Here is a 15,923-nt window from a genome sequence, read left to right on the forward strand (position 1 = left end):
GCTTGCTTGTTCCTTACAAACACTTGAGCACACTGCTGTGGGCTTCTTCTTCGACTCAGCTACCGCCAATGGCTCGTGCGCACGTTGGCTAGCGTGGGCTAACGCACCTAGTGCACCTCGTGTCAGAAGAACTGGTTATTGATGATGGTAGTATCCTCTGTTTTGATTGAAGTCATCCACAAAGGGGAATATCCCAAGAACTGCTCGGTAGGATATTTAAGGTTCAGATCTATAAAACTAAAATAAACGGAAAATCAGATTTTATGTGGTGCCGGACAAGAGAAGAGGGAAAGCCATCAGCTAACACAAATGGCATAGCAAATTAATATCTAGGAATGCGTTAGTGAGTGTATTTTCCAAACGAACAGCTTGGACAACGGAATAGCAGAAAACAATATTTTTTCTTTCATCAAGGCTAGTCCATGCCTTTCCTTCCTGTCGTTTCTCCCTTTCGCCGTGCGCTGCCTTCGCTGCAATGTGGAGGGCTGAACAAAAAATGAAAAGCTTATAGCGCTTCCAAGCCTTTGGGTGTGTTTTTGCATGTGTCAAGTATTCTTGCAGCGAGGAAAGCTACTCGCAGATTGTTGGAATCACACTGAGATTTCGCAAGCATTTTACTGAACATAAGTGAGCAAGTTAAGTTTGTGAACGAGCAGCTTTCAACCACAGCTAGACTACCGGAACAAATTATTTTTTCAATGCTATACTCCACCGCTTTTTTTCTTCCACTTATTTCTTTCTTTCTGAGCAAATAAATTCACCAGAACTTACTTACAAGTGTGGACGCGGCGCGGCGTCTGTGTTGTTCATACTACCTTCGAGCGGCTCCTGTTTTCTACAATGATCTTCAAGTGAATTTTTTTTAGTTCGCGTTCAGCTTTGTTTGTGTCGCATCAGTGAAAGTGCCAGGACTATTTTGATGCCAAAACCTGCTGCGTGAGTGGACTATTTTCACGTTTTGGAACGTTTTTTTCCGGAGCCGGCCACCGCCTGGGCTAAGCCTAACGAGGTAAGCCCACGCCGGCGCGACGCCAGCCGCGTCGCCGTTCCCGGGTGCCCTTTTCGCTCTTCTCAGGGCTTAGTTCCAGAAAAATGGAATATCAGGTGGTGGGGGAGGACATCACCCCCGAAGAGGTAACAGAAGTGTTGTGTTCTGGGGTTTCGGTTTCGAATTGACATGTGAGGATGCCAGGGGGCGCCGCTCTGGCATCCGGGATTTCAAGGCGACTGTAAAATAAAACGAGTGTGTGTTAGGTAACCGTGGAGTGCGGTTGTGTGCTTTTCTTTCGGCGCGTAGCGCCAACCCGCGTGTTCGGGCTGGTCGGTGTCTCCGCCGGCCGCGTGCGTCTCCGTCAGCCGTCTTCTTCTTCTTCTTCTGCTTCGTTGGGACCTGCCAGCCCCCAACTCAGCAATGGCGACGAGGACCTGTAAGAACCCGTTTCGTTCTCCGTGTTCGTGCTAACCCTAGACGCTCTTTGTTCCCAGCAAGGTGGCTACTGCGTGCTGCGTCGCTTCATTTCTTCATTCAGCTACGCCTACGTCTCGGCGCGGCGGCCAACATGGCGGCACCTCTGCGTCACGAGGGCGAGGAAGCCGACAATATGGCGACACCATTCCGCCAAATTCTGGTTCTCAGGAACAGCACCGAGCTCCTAATTCGCGTTCGCAAATTTCTTCTCCAAGCGCAACCGCGCATTGCTTTCGTTGTGGATCGGCTCGGCATTTAGCCAATTTTGCGCAGTGTCCAGCGAGAAACCGCACTTGTCTTGGGTGCGGAAAAATCGGACATTTTCAGTCCGTATGCAATTCCCGACCAGCAAATCTTCCGGAACCAGTTTCTTCGTCCGCTCCTTCGAGCACTGCACAAACCAATACGGTCACTGTTTTAAATGTGGATGGCCTCCACACTACGTCCGAGCCCACCATCGTAGTTTCAGTGGGCCATGTGCCATTGTCATTTCTCGTGGACACTGGTGCCTCAGTCTCTTTAATCAGTGCCGCTGACTTTCATAGTCATTTTTCCAACATTCGGCTTTTGCCTTCACACGTCGTTCTACAAACCTATTCCAAGGAAATGATTGATAATTTAGGTCATTTTACAGCTCAGGTCTCCTACCGCAGTCGCACTGCTTCCATTACTTTTTATGTAACTGCCAATGGCAGCTCGCTTTTGGGACGTGATGCCATCAGGGCTTTGTCCATCAACATCGACGGTGCGTCTATGACGTGTGCTCAAGTCGACGTCCAAGATGATCTTCCAGCCAACGCGCCTTCTGAATTCCACCACCTGTTCACCCGTGAACTGGGTTGTGTGCGCGGTTTTGTGCATAAAGTGATGCGTCGACCAGGTGTGTGCCCTGTGCGTGCCAAGCTGCGCCGCATTCCTCTTCTCTGTGAGCAAGTCTCTGCGGAACTGTCTCGCCTTCAAGCCAGCGGTATCATCGAGCCTGTCTCTGCTTCCGACTGGGTTTCTCCACTGGTCGTCGTCAAGAAAAAAGATGGATCCCTTCGACTATGCGTCGACTTACGAGAACCGAACAAGGCAATCGTCGTAGACGGGTTTCCACTTCCTCACATTGAAGAACTGCTTCATCAGCTCTCCGGAGCAGTATGTTTCTCCAAGCTGGACCTCGCGTCCGCTTATCACCAAGTTGAACTTTCTGAATGCAGTAGAGACTTAACCACATTTGTATCGCACGAAGGCTTGTTTCGGTTTCGCCGCGTGTGTTTCGGGCTTGCATCTGCCCCTGCAGTGTTTCAGAAAATGATGTCAATTATTCTTAAGGGTTGTAATGGCGCCCTTTGTTACTTGGATGACATTTTAGTGTGGGGACATACTCATGAAGAGCATGATGCTAATTTGCATACTGTTCTCAACCGCATCAGTGAATGTGGTGTGAAACTTAATAACAAGTGCATTTTTTCTGTGAATGAGTTACAATTTCTAGGACATAATGTCAGTTCCCGCGGCTTGACACCTGTTGAATCTAAAGTTCAGGCCATTGTCAATGCCCCACGGCCTACTGATGTTAAAACCTTGCAATCTTTTTTAGGTCTTGTGGGTTATTATGCCAAGTTTGTTCCTCACTATGCTGATGTTGTTGAACCACTGCGTACTCTACTTCGTCAAGCACAGCCTTTTAACTGGTCAGCTGAAGCTGAGCAGAGCTTCATTCAAGTTAAGTCAATACTGGCCTCAAAGCCAGCTGTTAGTATTTTCAATGAGAAGCTTCCCATCGTCATCACGACGGATGCGTCCGATGTTGGACTGGGAGCAGTGTTTCAACAACTTAGAGATGATCAGCTGATCATTATTGCTTTTGCATCTCGTACATTGACCCCTGCTGAACGTAGATATTCAGTAGGAGAGCGTGAAGCTCTCGCTTGTCTTTTTGCCTGTGAGAAATGGCATGTTTACTTGTGGGGCCGGCACTTCACATTACGTACAGATCACCAAGCACTAGTTGCTCTTCTTTCTGCAGGATCCGAAGGCCGCCGCCCCATTCGCATTTCCCGTTGGTGTGCCAAACTCATGCATTATAATTTCAGTGTTCAATATTGTAAGGGTTCTAATAACGTGGTTGCTGATGCACTGTCGCGCCTTCCTCTTCAGATACCGGTTACTGAAGAGCGGGATGAGGAAGTTGTTTCATTAGTTACTTCCTGCATTACTAAAGCTGAGCTTCAGGCAGCTACAGCTGCAGATTCCACTTTGTCTCAAGTTCTCAAATATTTACGTGAAGGATGGCCTTCCAAAGGTGCTCTTGCTTCTGAATGCTTGCCTTACTTCGCAGTCCTACAGGAACTCTCTTGTGTCGAGGACTTGCTTTTCCGCGATGAACGCGTGATTCCCCCTGCTTCTTTCCGTAACAAGCTAATACAGCTTGCCCATGAGGCCCATCCTGGCATTGTCCGCACCAAACAGAATCTCAGAGACAAGTACTGGTGGCCAGCCTTAGATAAGCAGGTCGAGCATGCAGTTTACAACTGCCATATATGTCTGGCAGCTGACAAGTCTGCCAAACCTGCATTTTCTCCGTTGCAGCCAGTCCAGTGGCCTGATCGGCCTTGGCAGAAACTCGGCATGGACATCATCGGTCCCTTGCATAATGTTCCGCAAAATGCCCGGTTCATTGTTTCTCTCATCGACTACCATTCCAAATGGCCAGAAATTTGTTTCACACGTACGGTTACTTCTGAGGTCATCATTGAGTTTCTGTCTTCAATCTTTAGCCGGGAAGGTTTTCCTGATGCCATAGTTACGGACAATGGTCCACAGTTTCAGTCCCAACATTTCGAGACTTTTCTTTCACAACGAGGAATTCAGCACTTGAGGTCTGTCACACCTGTCCCGTTAATTAGGGAGGCGATCGCCGGGCTAATTCCAAGAGCCGAAGTATCGGCCCCCCGAACCGCACCACGAAAGCGTGGACAATTTAGAAGTGGTCCTTATTGGTGCGCCAGCAGACGCCGGCTGTGGCCCAAAGAACAAGTCAGAGCCGAGAGTTGATAAACAAACAAAATTATATTCTCAATAATGGCAGATCAGAAAAACAATACACCAATATGCTCACTCCACAATAGCTGAGTACAATATGTCACCAATCAATCAACACACTACACAGTACAATTAGCCACACTCGAACAACGGACACAGACAACAGTACACACTACAATGCAGTCGCATGCATTGAACAACCAAGACCCTTAAAGACTAAAGAGATAGAAAACCTATTCAGTCCAAAGTCCTTGGAACCAAAGTCTGAATGATACTCTTCCGAGAATCACTCACTCAAAGTGCAGCGTTGTTGCCGTTCCGCTGTCCCGAAGTTTCTCTTCCAGGAAACCTCGCGTCTTCAATTGGCCACTCTCCAAGCTTCAAACTTCTTCGCCGGAAACACGTCGGCTTCACACACGCAGCTGTTGCCACGCGTCCTCGCTCAATAGCGGTAAACACACGGTCTTGCCTGTAGCTCGAGCCTTCACCCCTCAGGTGGAAATCCTCTTCATCTCCGGCTTCGTCCCTACGGACCAAAACCTTCGCCGACTACACGGCGGAATCCCTACGCGCTCTGGCGCTCACTTCCGTCTCCTCCTGATCTCTCATCTCGGCTGCTCGGTTAAATACCTTGCTCGCGACATTCCAGACGGTTCTCGTCATTTCGTCGGCACGATACGCATCGAAGGCTGGGAAGAGGGCGAGACGGTTGGAATGCCCTCCGCGTCGGATGACTCAACTCGGCGTGGCCACGCCTCCTTCGTTCTAGAAATATCGCGGGCTATCTCGGCCGCCGATGTGGGGTGAGGAGGTTCGTCGGCGAAGCCACGCTTCCAAGGGGAGAGCGCGCGCCCGGGGAGCCTTGGATGTTTGTTTTCTTTTTTTTTCTTTTGACCTCCCGGCGTCTCTTCCGCGCGTTACCGCAAGAATTTGGCGGCGCGCCCATTTTTAGCGCTCGTTCTGTGACAAGGTCATCAGTTTTCTCTCCCCAATCAAATGAGCAAATCGAGCGCTTTAATCGCGTTCTGAAGGAACATATCTAGATCGCCCAATTAGAGCACCGTCCCCTCAAGCAAGTCTTGACGGAATGTTTAGCTTCGTACAGGTTCACACCACAAGGCACCACTGGAGTGTCTCCTGCTCAACTTCTCCACGGTAGGCAACCGCGAGTTGCTCTCGACATAGTCTATTAGCCTCGCAACATAGCAGTGTCTTCTCCTGATCAAATCCGTACCAGGGTTTTTCTCAGCAACAAGCAATGAAAAAGTATGTCGACACCCGTCGAGGTGCAAAGCAGTCCAAAGTTCGCACTGGCAATTTAGTCAAGGTTCGTGTGCCAGGCAAGCGGCCCAAGTATCGCGGTCCTTACAAAGTCTTGGGCCAGGTTAGCCCCACTTCTTTTCGCTTAAGTGATGGTAACATCTGGAATATTTCGCGCCTTGTTATTTTTCATACGGATTCGCCTTCAACACCTAAAAGCTTTCCTCATCATGTTCCGTCCACGCCTTTCAACTACGCATCAGACTGTTACATGTGGCCTCCATGTACAGGCATTTCTTCAAGGGGGGAGGAGTTACCAGGCGGTGTCGCTGGTTCAAGTACACCAAGTCATACTGTTCACTTCGAACCTTCAAATACGGCTGATGCCATTGAATCGGACTCCGGTCCGCAAAATTCTTCCAAAGCTCATGCTGCGAGCTCTGATGAGACCGCAAATTTTAACGCTCATTCAGAGCCTTCACAATCTTCCACTGCTCTTGATGTGTCACATCAGAGCAGAAGTGACCAAGGTGCAGAGACACCCGATTCTACACCCAAAAGGGCCCGCCCTAAGCGGAAGCGGCAGAAGCCGCGTCGGTTCGAAGACTACGTGACGTAGAACTCTTGTTCCAAACAGTTGTGTACATTCCTTTGTTTGTCAGTGCATTTTCAGGACTTGTAGTGTGTGAGTTCGGTGTGCCGTGTTTTGAATTTTCATATGTTCTAACGTTCATACCTTGTATATACTTTTGTATCGATTATGTATAAATATAAACAGTGTATAGGTGTGCTTTTTTCGAGGAGGGGGTGGTTGTTGTGTTCTGGGGTTTCGGTTTCGAATTGACATGTGAGGATGCCAGGGGGCGCCGCTCTGGCATCCGGGATTTCAAGGCGACTGTAAAATAAAACGAGTGTGTGTTAGGTAACCGTGGAGTGCGGTTGTGTGCTTTTCTTTCGGCGCGTAGCGCCAACCCGCGTGTTCGGGCTGGTCGGTGTCTCCGCCAGCCGCGTGCGTCTCCGTCAGCCGTCTTCTTCTTCTTCTGCTTCGTTGGGACCTGCCAGCCCCCAACACAGCAAGAAGATCGCGGTAGGCAGTCTGCAGGCGCCAGAAGAGCTGGCGCGCGCTCGGCAGGCGCTAATCCTAATGGTGCTACTCTCAACGAGACGAAGTCGACAACGGCCGATGCCCCGCGAGGCCGCAACAGTGGCAATAACATCATGGCTAGGATCATTTGCGCGGGCCGGATGCCACAGCTTCCCAGGGAGGATACCAAGATCGTGACGGCCCCGCGGGGGCCTCAATATTGTCAAGACCGGCTGCACCGTGGTGGCTGATGCAATCCTGGCGGCCAAAAGCACCTGCGCCGAAGATTTGCGGGGCGACACGCTATGCCCCGACGTGCAGCAGAATATTATGGTTGTCAGCACACCTAGAAGGGAAAATGCCAACCACTATGTCAAAGTTTGGCAGATCGTCGTTATGGGCCGAACTTTCGTGGTCAGTGCCTACGAGGCCGCCCCTCATTGCACGTGCAAGGGCGTGATCCAAGGTATTCCACTCGTCGACGGCCCGAATGATATTGACAACAAAATCGTAAATGAAAGAAATCCGCTCGCCCTGGCAGACAAGCGCATAGGCAGCACCGGTACGGTAATCGTCGCCTTCGACGGTCATAGAGTCACAAACTTTGTACGCTAAGGCCCCTTGTGCAATGTTCACTTTATCGCAAAAAATAGACATTTGCTACGCTTGTGGTCGGCTCGGTCACCGTGCTGATGTGTGTCCCAGCCCAGGCGACGTCGCATTTCGGGGCTGCGGGGCTTCAAATCCTGACGCACAACACAAGTGTACCCCCAAGTGCAGGCTGTGCGGTGGGCAGCACCTCACGGCTGACAAGGACTGTAGGCAAAGATTCCAGATCCCGTATGTCGTACGACGAAGGCGCTGGGAAAAGTCTCGCGCCACCGATCAAGGCCAAGCCACGGCACCACCATCACCCCCCACGAATGGGCAGGACTTCCAACAGTCACGCGGTTCCGGGGGCCATTCCAGGCGACGTTCTCGGTCCCATTCCAGGTGCCATTCTTGGTCCAGGAGCCGCTTCCGGTCCCGAGGAGGAGCGTGGCGCTACAAGTCTGGGAGCCGCTCCAGGTCTCGATCCAGGTCTACCGGGCGTCAACAGGAGCCTAGCGGGGTGTCAGTGAGAAGCAAGAAGTCGGGCTCTGTAACCTGGGCCGAAAAGGTCCGAGGAGGGCCAGCTGAGGTACTGTAGGGGTCACTCCCAGAGCACGCGGAGAGCGCGCGCAAGATTTTCCAGCTGAAACGCGAGAACGCTGCGATGAGGGAAACCATAAACAGGCTTATGTCCGAAATTGCCGCGATTAAGAACGCGAGAAACCCACCACCGCAACCCGCCGCCGCCTGCGTCGCCAACACAATGCCCCTACCCATGGAAGTGCACAGCACTGATGCCGGCGACAGCAGCAGTGAGGGTCAAAGTGGTCCCAAGAAGAGGGCCGTCGCTTACAAACAGGAAGGTGTAGCGATTTGAGTCAGGTCTGAGCTTCGTGACACGCTATCCGCGCTCAGTGAAAGCATCAATAAGCTCGGGGAGAATTTCGCTCAACTGCAGATCACCCTGGCCGCGCAAAACGACCGAGTGTCCAAGGTAGAGTCCTTTCTCGAAAGTGTAGTGAAACCTGCCCTGACCTCAACCGCCGTCGTACAACCCCAGCCCGGCTCCAAGGGCCCTATAGTCCACGCTATTCTTAGCCAATCTGAGGGCAGCACCAGCCCACAAAAGCACCAAGATGGCCAAGCCAAGTGAGATGTTTCTCCTTTGGCAATGGAACTGCAGGGGCTTCCCCAGTAAAAAGGCGTCCTTGTAGCAGTACATTCGATCCTCTAGCGAAAAACCCCTCGTCATTCTGCTTCAGGAAACATTAACCTCAAACGTCACACTGACTGGTTACCAGCCTGTCTCGCGTTATTCTGATGGCCGGGGCGTCTGCACCTTGGTCAGTAACAAGCTCACACACATCTCTCACGACCTCAAAATGGCTACCAGCAGCGCCTAATATGTCATGACCGAAACTCTTCCGCACAGCTCGGACCGAAGCAGCATCTTTTTTCTCAACGTGTACAGTAGCACTAAGGACCGACAACAGCGCTTCAGGGCCCTCATAAAGAAGGCAGTCAACCTGGCGGGTCCCAACCCCCTGGTTGTGGCGGGCGATTTTAATGCTCCGCACCACACTTGGGGCTACCCGTACAATACCAGCAAGGGCGCGGAACTGTGGCAGAACGCGACTGACATGGACCTGACTCTTATCACCGACAAGGCCTTTCCATTTCGGTTGGGCACATCATCCTGCAGAGGCTCGACTCCCGACTTGACCTTCGTCAAGAATCTCCCCGATGTACAGTGGGCCTACTCGAACATTGACTTAGGTAGCGACCATTACGTCCTGGTGACGCAGTTCTTAGTGGTCCGAAAGAGGGCACGGGAGTTTTCTTGGACAAACTGGGACCAGTTTCGCAAAGTCCGCAACGACCGACCACTACCTGCAACCAGGCCAAGCCTCGAGCAGTGGATTAGCCAGCTCAAAGAGGAGGTCATAAGTACCACGAAGAATATTAGTACTGACCTTCCGGTTGAAAAAATGGACAGCCGCTTTGCCCACCTGCTCGAGGCCAAGCAGTCACTTCTCGCCAGATGGAAAGGCCAGCGCCTCAATCGCAGGTTGTGCAAGAAAATCTCCGACCTAAACAAGACCATCGAGGAGCACTGCCTCGTCCTCTCCAAGCAGCTGTGGGACGAGGTGTGCAACTCGGTAGACGGCCAGATGCGTAATGGCAAGACATGGAACCTGCTCAAGCACCTGCTCAGCGAGACTAACACCAAAACTAACCAGCGGAACGTACTAGCGCGTGCCATGCACGAAGCCAAGCAGTCCTCTTCAGAAGAAGAGGTTTTGAAGCAGCTGGTGCAAAAGTACCTCCCTGTCGACTCGAACCCCGCAACAACGTACCCCGAGTACTCGGGACCAGCCAACACTGAACTGGACATCGAGATATGCCACGAATAGGTTCGGCAGGCACTCCACGGGCTCAACGGAAGGTCTGCCGCAGGCCCCGATGGCATAACTAATAAGACCCTGCGCAACCTGGACGACCGGTCAATCAACTACCTCACCAAAGTCATCAACGAGGCATGAAAGAGTGGCGAGAACCCCGACCCGTTGAAGGTCACACGCACCGTACTCATTTCCAAGCCGGGGAGGCCACCCAACTTGGACAACATGCGCCCCATTTCGCTCACATCCTGCATGGGAAAGGTAGCCGAGCATGTGGTACTCAGTAGGTTGACTCGGTACCTGGAAGACAATGGGCTCTACCCGCAAACCATGATTTGTTTTCGGGCCAAGCTTTCGACGCAAGACACTATGAAGCTGCTCAAGCACCAAGTCATCGACTGCAACACTCCAGACACGCGGGCCATTCTCGGCCTCGACTTAGAGAAAGTCTTCGACAATGTTACTCACTCTTTCGCGTTGTGGTCGATTGCTGAGCTCGGTCTTGGAGTCAGATTCTACGAATATATCAAATCGTTCTTGACCCGTAGGAGAGCCACCCTCAGAGTGGGAGACCTTGTCTTCAAGGAGATCGAGCTGGGCTCGCGCGGCACGCCACAAGGGTCAGTGATATCGCCCACCCTGTTCAACCTTGTCATGGTCGGGTTGTCCAAGAGGCTCTCAAACATCGAAGGCATTAACCACACAATTAACGCGGACGATATTACCATTTGGTGCACAGGTGGCAGTGACGGGCAAGTCGAGCACTTTTTGCAGAAGGCCTTAGACACCATGGAAGATTACCTCCGTCCCACAGGCCGGAGGTGTTCCCCAAACAAGTCCGAGCTCCTCCTCTACCAACCCACTAGGCGAGGGCCAAAGCCCAAAAACTGGCAGCCGATCTCGAAGAGTGATATTAAGCTCTACACCGGAGATGGCGGCGCAATACCCAGAGTCGACTCCATTCGGGTCCTCGGCATGACCATCGAGTCCAATGGTTCCAACGGCAAGACTATACTCAAGCTTGCCACCAAGACGGATAGTGCGGTTCGGCTGGTTCGGCGGGTGGCCAACTTCTACCAAGGCTTCAATGAAGACAACCTAATCCGCCTGGTCAATGCCTTTTGCTCTGCCACTTTTCATATGTCGCGGCCATGCATAATTGGCAGCGTGCCGAGCGTGACAAGATCAACGTCTTGCTCAGAAAGATTACCAAGCGGGCCCTCGGTATCCCGATCAGGACGCGCACCGAGCGCCTGCTCCAGCTCGGAGTACACAATACGTTGGAGGAGATTGCCGAAGCACAGGAGCGGGCCCAGCTCGCGCACCTTTCGAGCTCCCAGACCGGCAGACATATACTCCGAGAGCTCGGTCACTCTCCGGCTGAAGTGGACGAGAAGATGAGACAGGTGCCCCGTGAGATTCGCGACCTCATCACCGTGGTACCGATACCGAGGAATGCTCATCCCGAGCACAATCGTGGTAGGCGACGGGCAAGAGCTGCCACTCTTCTCAAGCAGATTCATAGTGAGGAGCACGGCGTCAGCTTTGTCGACGCGGCAGCGCACCATGGGAGCGACACCTTCTCGGCAGTCGTCGTAGACTCCAAACAGCAAATCATCAACTGCGCATCGCTTCACACTGACGATCCGGCGATTGCCGAGGAAGTGGCCATCACCCTTGCGATCCTGGAAGGTGAAAGGGAGGTCATCTATAGTGACTCTAGGTCAACTATTCGCGCTTTCGAGCGCGGTGTAATCTCCAAGAAAGCCCTGCGCGTGCTCCAGAGTGGTGGCCGCGATGGTATCAAGCACCACGTACTGATCTGGTTTCCTGCACATGTTGGATAGGTCCAAGGTGCTCCCCCCAACCTCAACTAGTCTGCCCACGAAGCCGCGCACGCGCTAACCGACCGCGCCGGTTCCGGGCAACGATTCGGGGCCAACGGAGTTGCGGAAAACAGGGACGCGCCTGCCACGTACAACGAAATAACAAAACATTTTTACCTCGCGCGAAGACTATATCCACTCCCTCATCCAAAACTTAATAGGCCACAGGCCCTTACGCTCAGGCTACTGCAGACCGACACGTACCCTAACGTGAGATCCCTTCACGCTATTTATCCTGACGTGTTCCCCAATGACGCTTGTCCCGCATGTGGGGATATATCCACGCTAGCGCACATGCTCTGGGAGTGCAAAGCAATGTACACTAACCCCAACAGTACATCGGTCAGCTGGGAGGCGGCCCTACGCAGCTCCCTTGTGGCCGACCAACTTCGGGCCATCCAGCAGGCCCGCGGAGCGGCTCATAGGCTTGGCCTGACGGTCCTGACATGGAAGTGGGCCGCTGCGCGCTGACGCGCGCCTTGCAGGACCGCAATGAAGTTTTGCAACCAACCAACTCACAAGTGTGACATTCAGGCAGTGCTTTTGAAAAGCGTCGATGGCTCCGAGCCACTCTGCCTGGAATTCGGAGGGGTGAATGAACGTAGAGGGAGAAAGTCATTCTTGACACGAAAATTTTCAATACGAAACATTCCAACATGATGGGGAAATCGGCTACGTGGTACATACTTCCAAGAGAAACAGCGCACAAAGATGTAGGACGAAGGATCGGCGAAATATATATTATAACGTAATTATTCTCGGCGCTTAACACGCCAAAATTACGACATGGTGAGAGACACTGTAGTAGCGGGCTCCAGTAGTTTTGACCCCCTGGGGTTTTATAACGTGCATCTAATTTGAGGCACCAGTGGTTAAAATCACCAGATTACGATGCGGAATTCCGCACCTGAATTGTTACCTACATAAAGCTGGACTTACAGAATCTCCATTATGTCTCTTTTACAAGGAATCAGAATCTATAAATAATTTCTTTTTCTCCTGTCAACGATACTCTTATCAAAGGAAAAGATACCTGGTCGAACCAATTGAGAAGCTAGGTTTAAAAATAAACGTGACAGTAATTTTATCCTTCGGAGGGATTACATTAGGTTATAGCCACAGGGAGGTTTGCTCTGCCGTGTGTGCGTACATAATGGCAACAAAAAGGTTACCTTGTAAGTCTATTGTTATTATTATTTCCGGCTACGAGACTACCTGAATGCCTGACTCATAACTAACTCTCTTGATGATCCTGCCACCCGGTTCTTGGCCGATCCCTCTTTGTGGGCGTGTGCCAGCAAAGCTAAAGGCTCATCATCATCATCATCATGTAAAACGCCCTGGTGCAGATCAAGAGCGCGGGTAAAAATGCACGGAATGACCTCGTTTTCATTTCATATTTTATTATGTACTTCTAAGACGAGGATCTGTTAAGGTCTCCGATTGCTCACCGAGAACTCCATGAGCTGATCCTCTCAGAGAAAAATGCCGTGCCCGCCCTTACTTGCAAATGACGCTGCTATACAAACTCTCTATCCGCTCGTCTTCTTCAGAAGGTGACCCATGGCATCTGTCTTCCTACCATAGACACTAAAGCTTCAGTGTATTGAGTGCCATCAGAAATCTCTGTCTATCTAATCAGTTTTGAAACGTGCCAGACTTACCCCTTCGGGGCAGCAATAATCTCGGAGTCATTATTTTTACTACTTCATGAAAGATGTAGTACTTCACGGTATATTATCAACACCAGCACTGAATTAACGATGCAAGAACTAAAACATAACGTCTACAAAATACTGATATTCCACGAACACACGAGGGGACGGGCAGACGCACCGACGGACGCTCGGACGGATGCACGAAAGCGCGGAGGACTGATAGATGCTTCTCCCCACTCATAATCATTCACTCCGTGGATATGCTGTGACACCGTTTTTATTGACATGCAATGCGATGCAACTCGCCACTACGACGACTACGACGACATAGGACGTACCACCCACGGCGTATGGAGCTTCGCCCCTAAATGGTCAAGGTGGCAAAGCGTAACTGCACTTTTGCGGAAATTCATCTTGCAGCCAAGTGAATTCAGGCCGCAAGAAGCCAAATGGAGCCAGAAGAAGGAAGACTAGACACAAATATTTACCACCCGTTTCACATACTGGTTGAAGTGCCGTGCATTGCAGTTATCATATACGCTAGCGCCAGAGATCCCTCTAGCAAGTATTGTAGGAAACTCTGTGATTACAGGGAAGCGCACACCTTGGCGTTTCTCTTCTCAAGTGGCGACGCTTTGAATGAGAACATATCGAGTACCAATCTTACATGCTTTTTATGCCATCAATGCGCGGAATGGAACATATGCTGTGTCCAGGTGAATGTTTACTGCCTCAGCTACAAGGAATGTGAGTTAGTGGGCGAGCGAGTGGGTGAGTGAGTTAGTGAGTGAGTGAGTAAGCTTTTATAGGATACATTGAATGGCGATAATACGCGCACCCCCCAAAATCAACCATATTTTTATTCTCACAGAAAAATCCTGTCGGCAACTTTACAACCAGTTTTATTATAGTAGTCAACCTAAAATCACTGGACGCATAGAATGTTCTCGTAAGTTTCTAATTTCGAAGCTAAAGCAATGGAGAGCTTTCGAAAACTACCCTCAGCTTTGACGGGACGTTACAGTGACCCCAATACTCTATCTGGAAGTGTCACCATTGGATTCAGTATTGCAGAAGCGTACGTGATGGTATACTTATTTTATAACCGATGTAAACAAGACTGTTTCGCGCATTGCTGAAATGTCTGCTTTTCATATGTGTTGCCGCATAAGCAACTAATGGCAGTAGCATATATCCCCACTCCTTTCTAAATAAATTAAAATTCATACTAACACATTTAAAAAATTAAGGGCCTGGTTGTGTCTACACACAGAGGACCACAACCGAGGAACAATATCACCGCTTTAGTACAATTTCTGTGTTTACGGATATGGTTTTATTTTTTGTTTGCTTAATTTTACTGCCCAATTTACGTACAGTCCCCGTAGTGGGTACACCTTATTTATTCGATACATCAATCGCTACTAGTTTTTTTTAAAACTATGTTCTTCTGAAATGATCACTTTTGCCCCCTTTGGTAAAACATAGTTCAATCTAATATTGAATTACAATAAAAGTAACTTCATTCTAATTGACACTGTAACCTCTAGCAGCACTTAGAAAATTCAGACTGTAGGATCCACCCGGCTCATGGTCGACCCCCAGAGTGGGTCTGTGCCTATAATTCCAGAAGCCATTATCACCATCAAAATCACTTCCAGACATCGGTCAACGAACAAAGGTATGTCGTGCCGACGCCTATGCAAATAACTTGAAAATACTCGCCTACGTATTCTTTAGTTTCATTGCTTCAACTTTCTGTCAGTTCTGTGGGCTTGAAGATTGTGCACTATACATTTATTAAGCAGTGTTTTTCTTCACACACAGCCTCTACGCCGCCTCTCTGGACTTGAATCATCTGACAAAGAAATTTAAGACTGACTGCATAATGCTCCTCTGCGTCCTGCTGTGCACGACTATCTCAGTCCTTCCGTCGGTGGTCCGTGGAAAGTAAGTGCTCAATATAATTAGTAGATGAAGTCAGTATCTGTCGAAAACACTAGGTACTTCAATGCAGGGCAAAACAACTAGATCGTGCGAAGTGCATAGCAGTCACGCTTTGCATTTATCATTTCTGTAGCCTTTAATGGTGAAAGTTTGAACGAGATGACCGAGGCTAAGGTCAGTCGCATTTGGATACCACTTCTCTTTGTTGCAGCTACCTTTAAACGAACCCTTGCTCTTTCCCATGTAATAAAAATAATTGATTTGTAGTCTTGACTTTTTTCCAAAATATAATTTCCAACAAAGCTGTTTATTTGAAGCAGTCGCAATAAAAGGATTTAGTTAAATCAAAACTCGTAATCATCACCCGCGTATTACTCGCATATTAAAGACTTTGCCTGCATGTAACTCTTTACATATAGTGATAATTTTTTAGATATAATCTGCACACATTTCACCTCGTATTGTCGCATACAGGACATGTAGAAGGAAATTTCATCGCGCTCCATGGGGGCACCTGAATGCGTTATTCATAAGAAAAAAATAGGAAAGAGTTCACCCGCAGATTTACTTGCCCTTTGACTACGTGTTATCTATAAT

This window comes from Rhipicephalus microplus, chromosome 1 (assembly GCF_043290135.1).
Source record: "Rhipicephalus microplus isolate Deutch F79 chromosome 1, USDA_Rmic, whole genome shotgun sequence".
In the NCBI taxonomy this organism is placed as follows: Eukaryota; Metazoa; Arthropoda; class Arachnida; order Ixodida; family Ixodidae; genus Rhipicephalus; species Rhipicephalus microplus.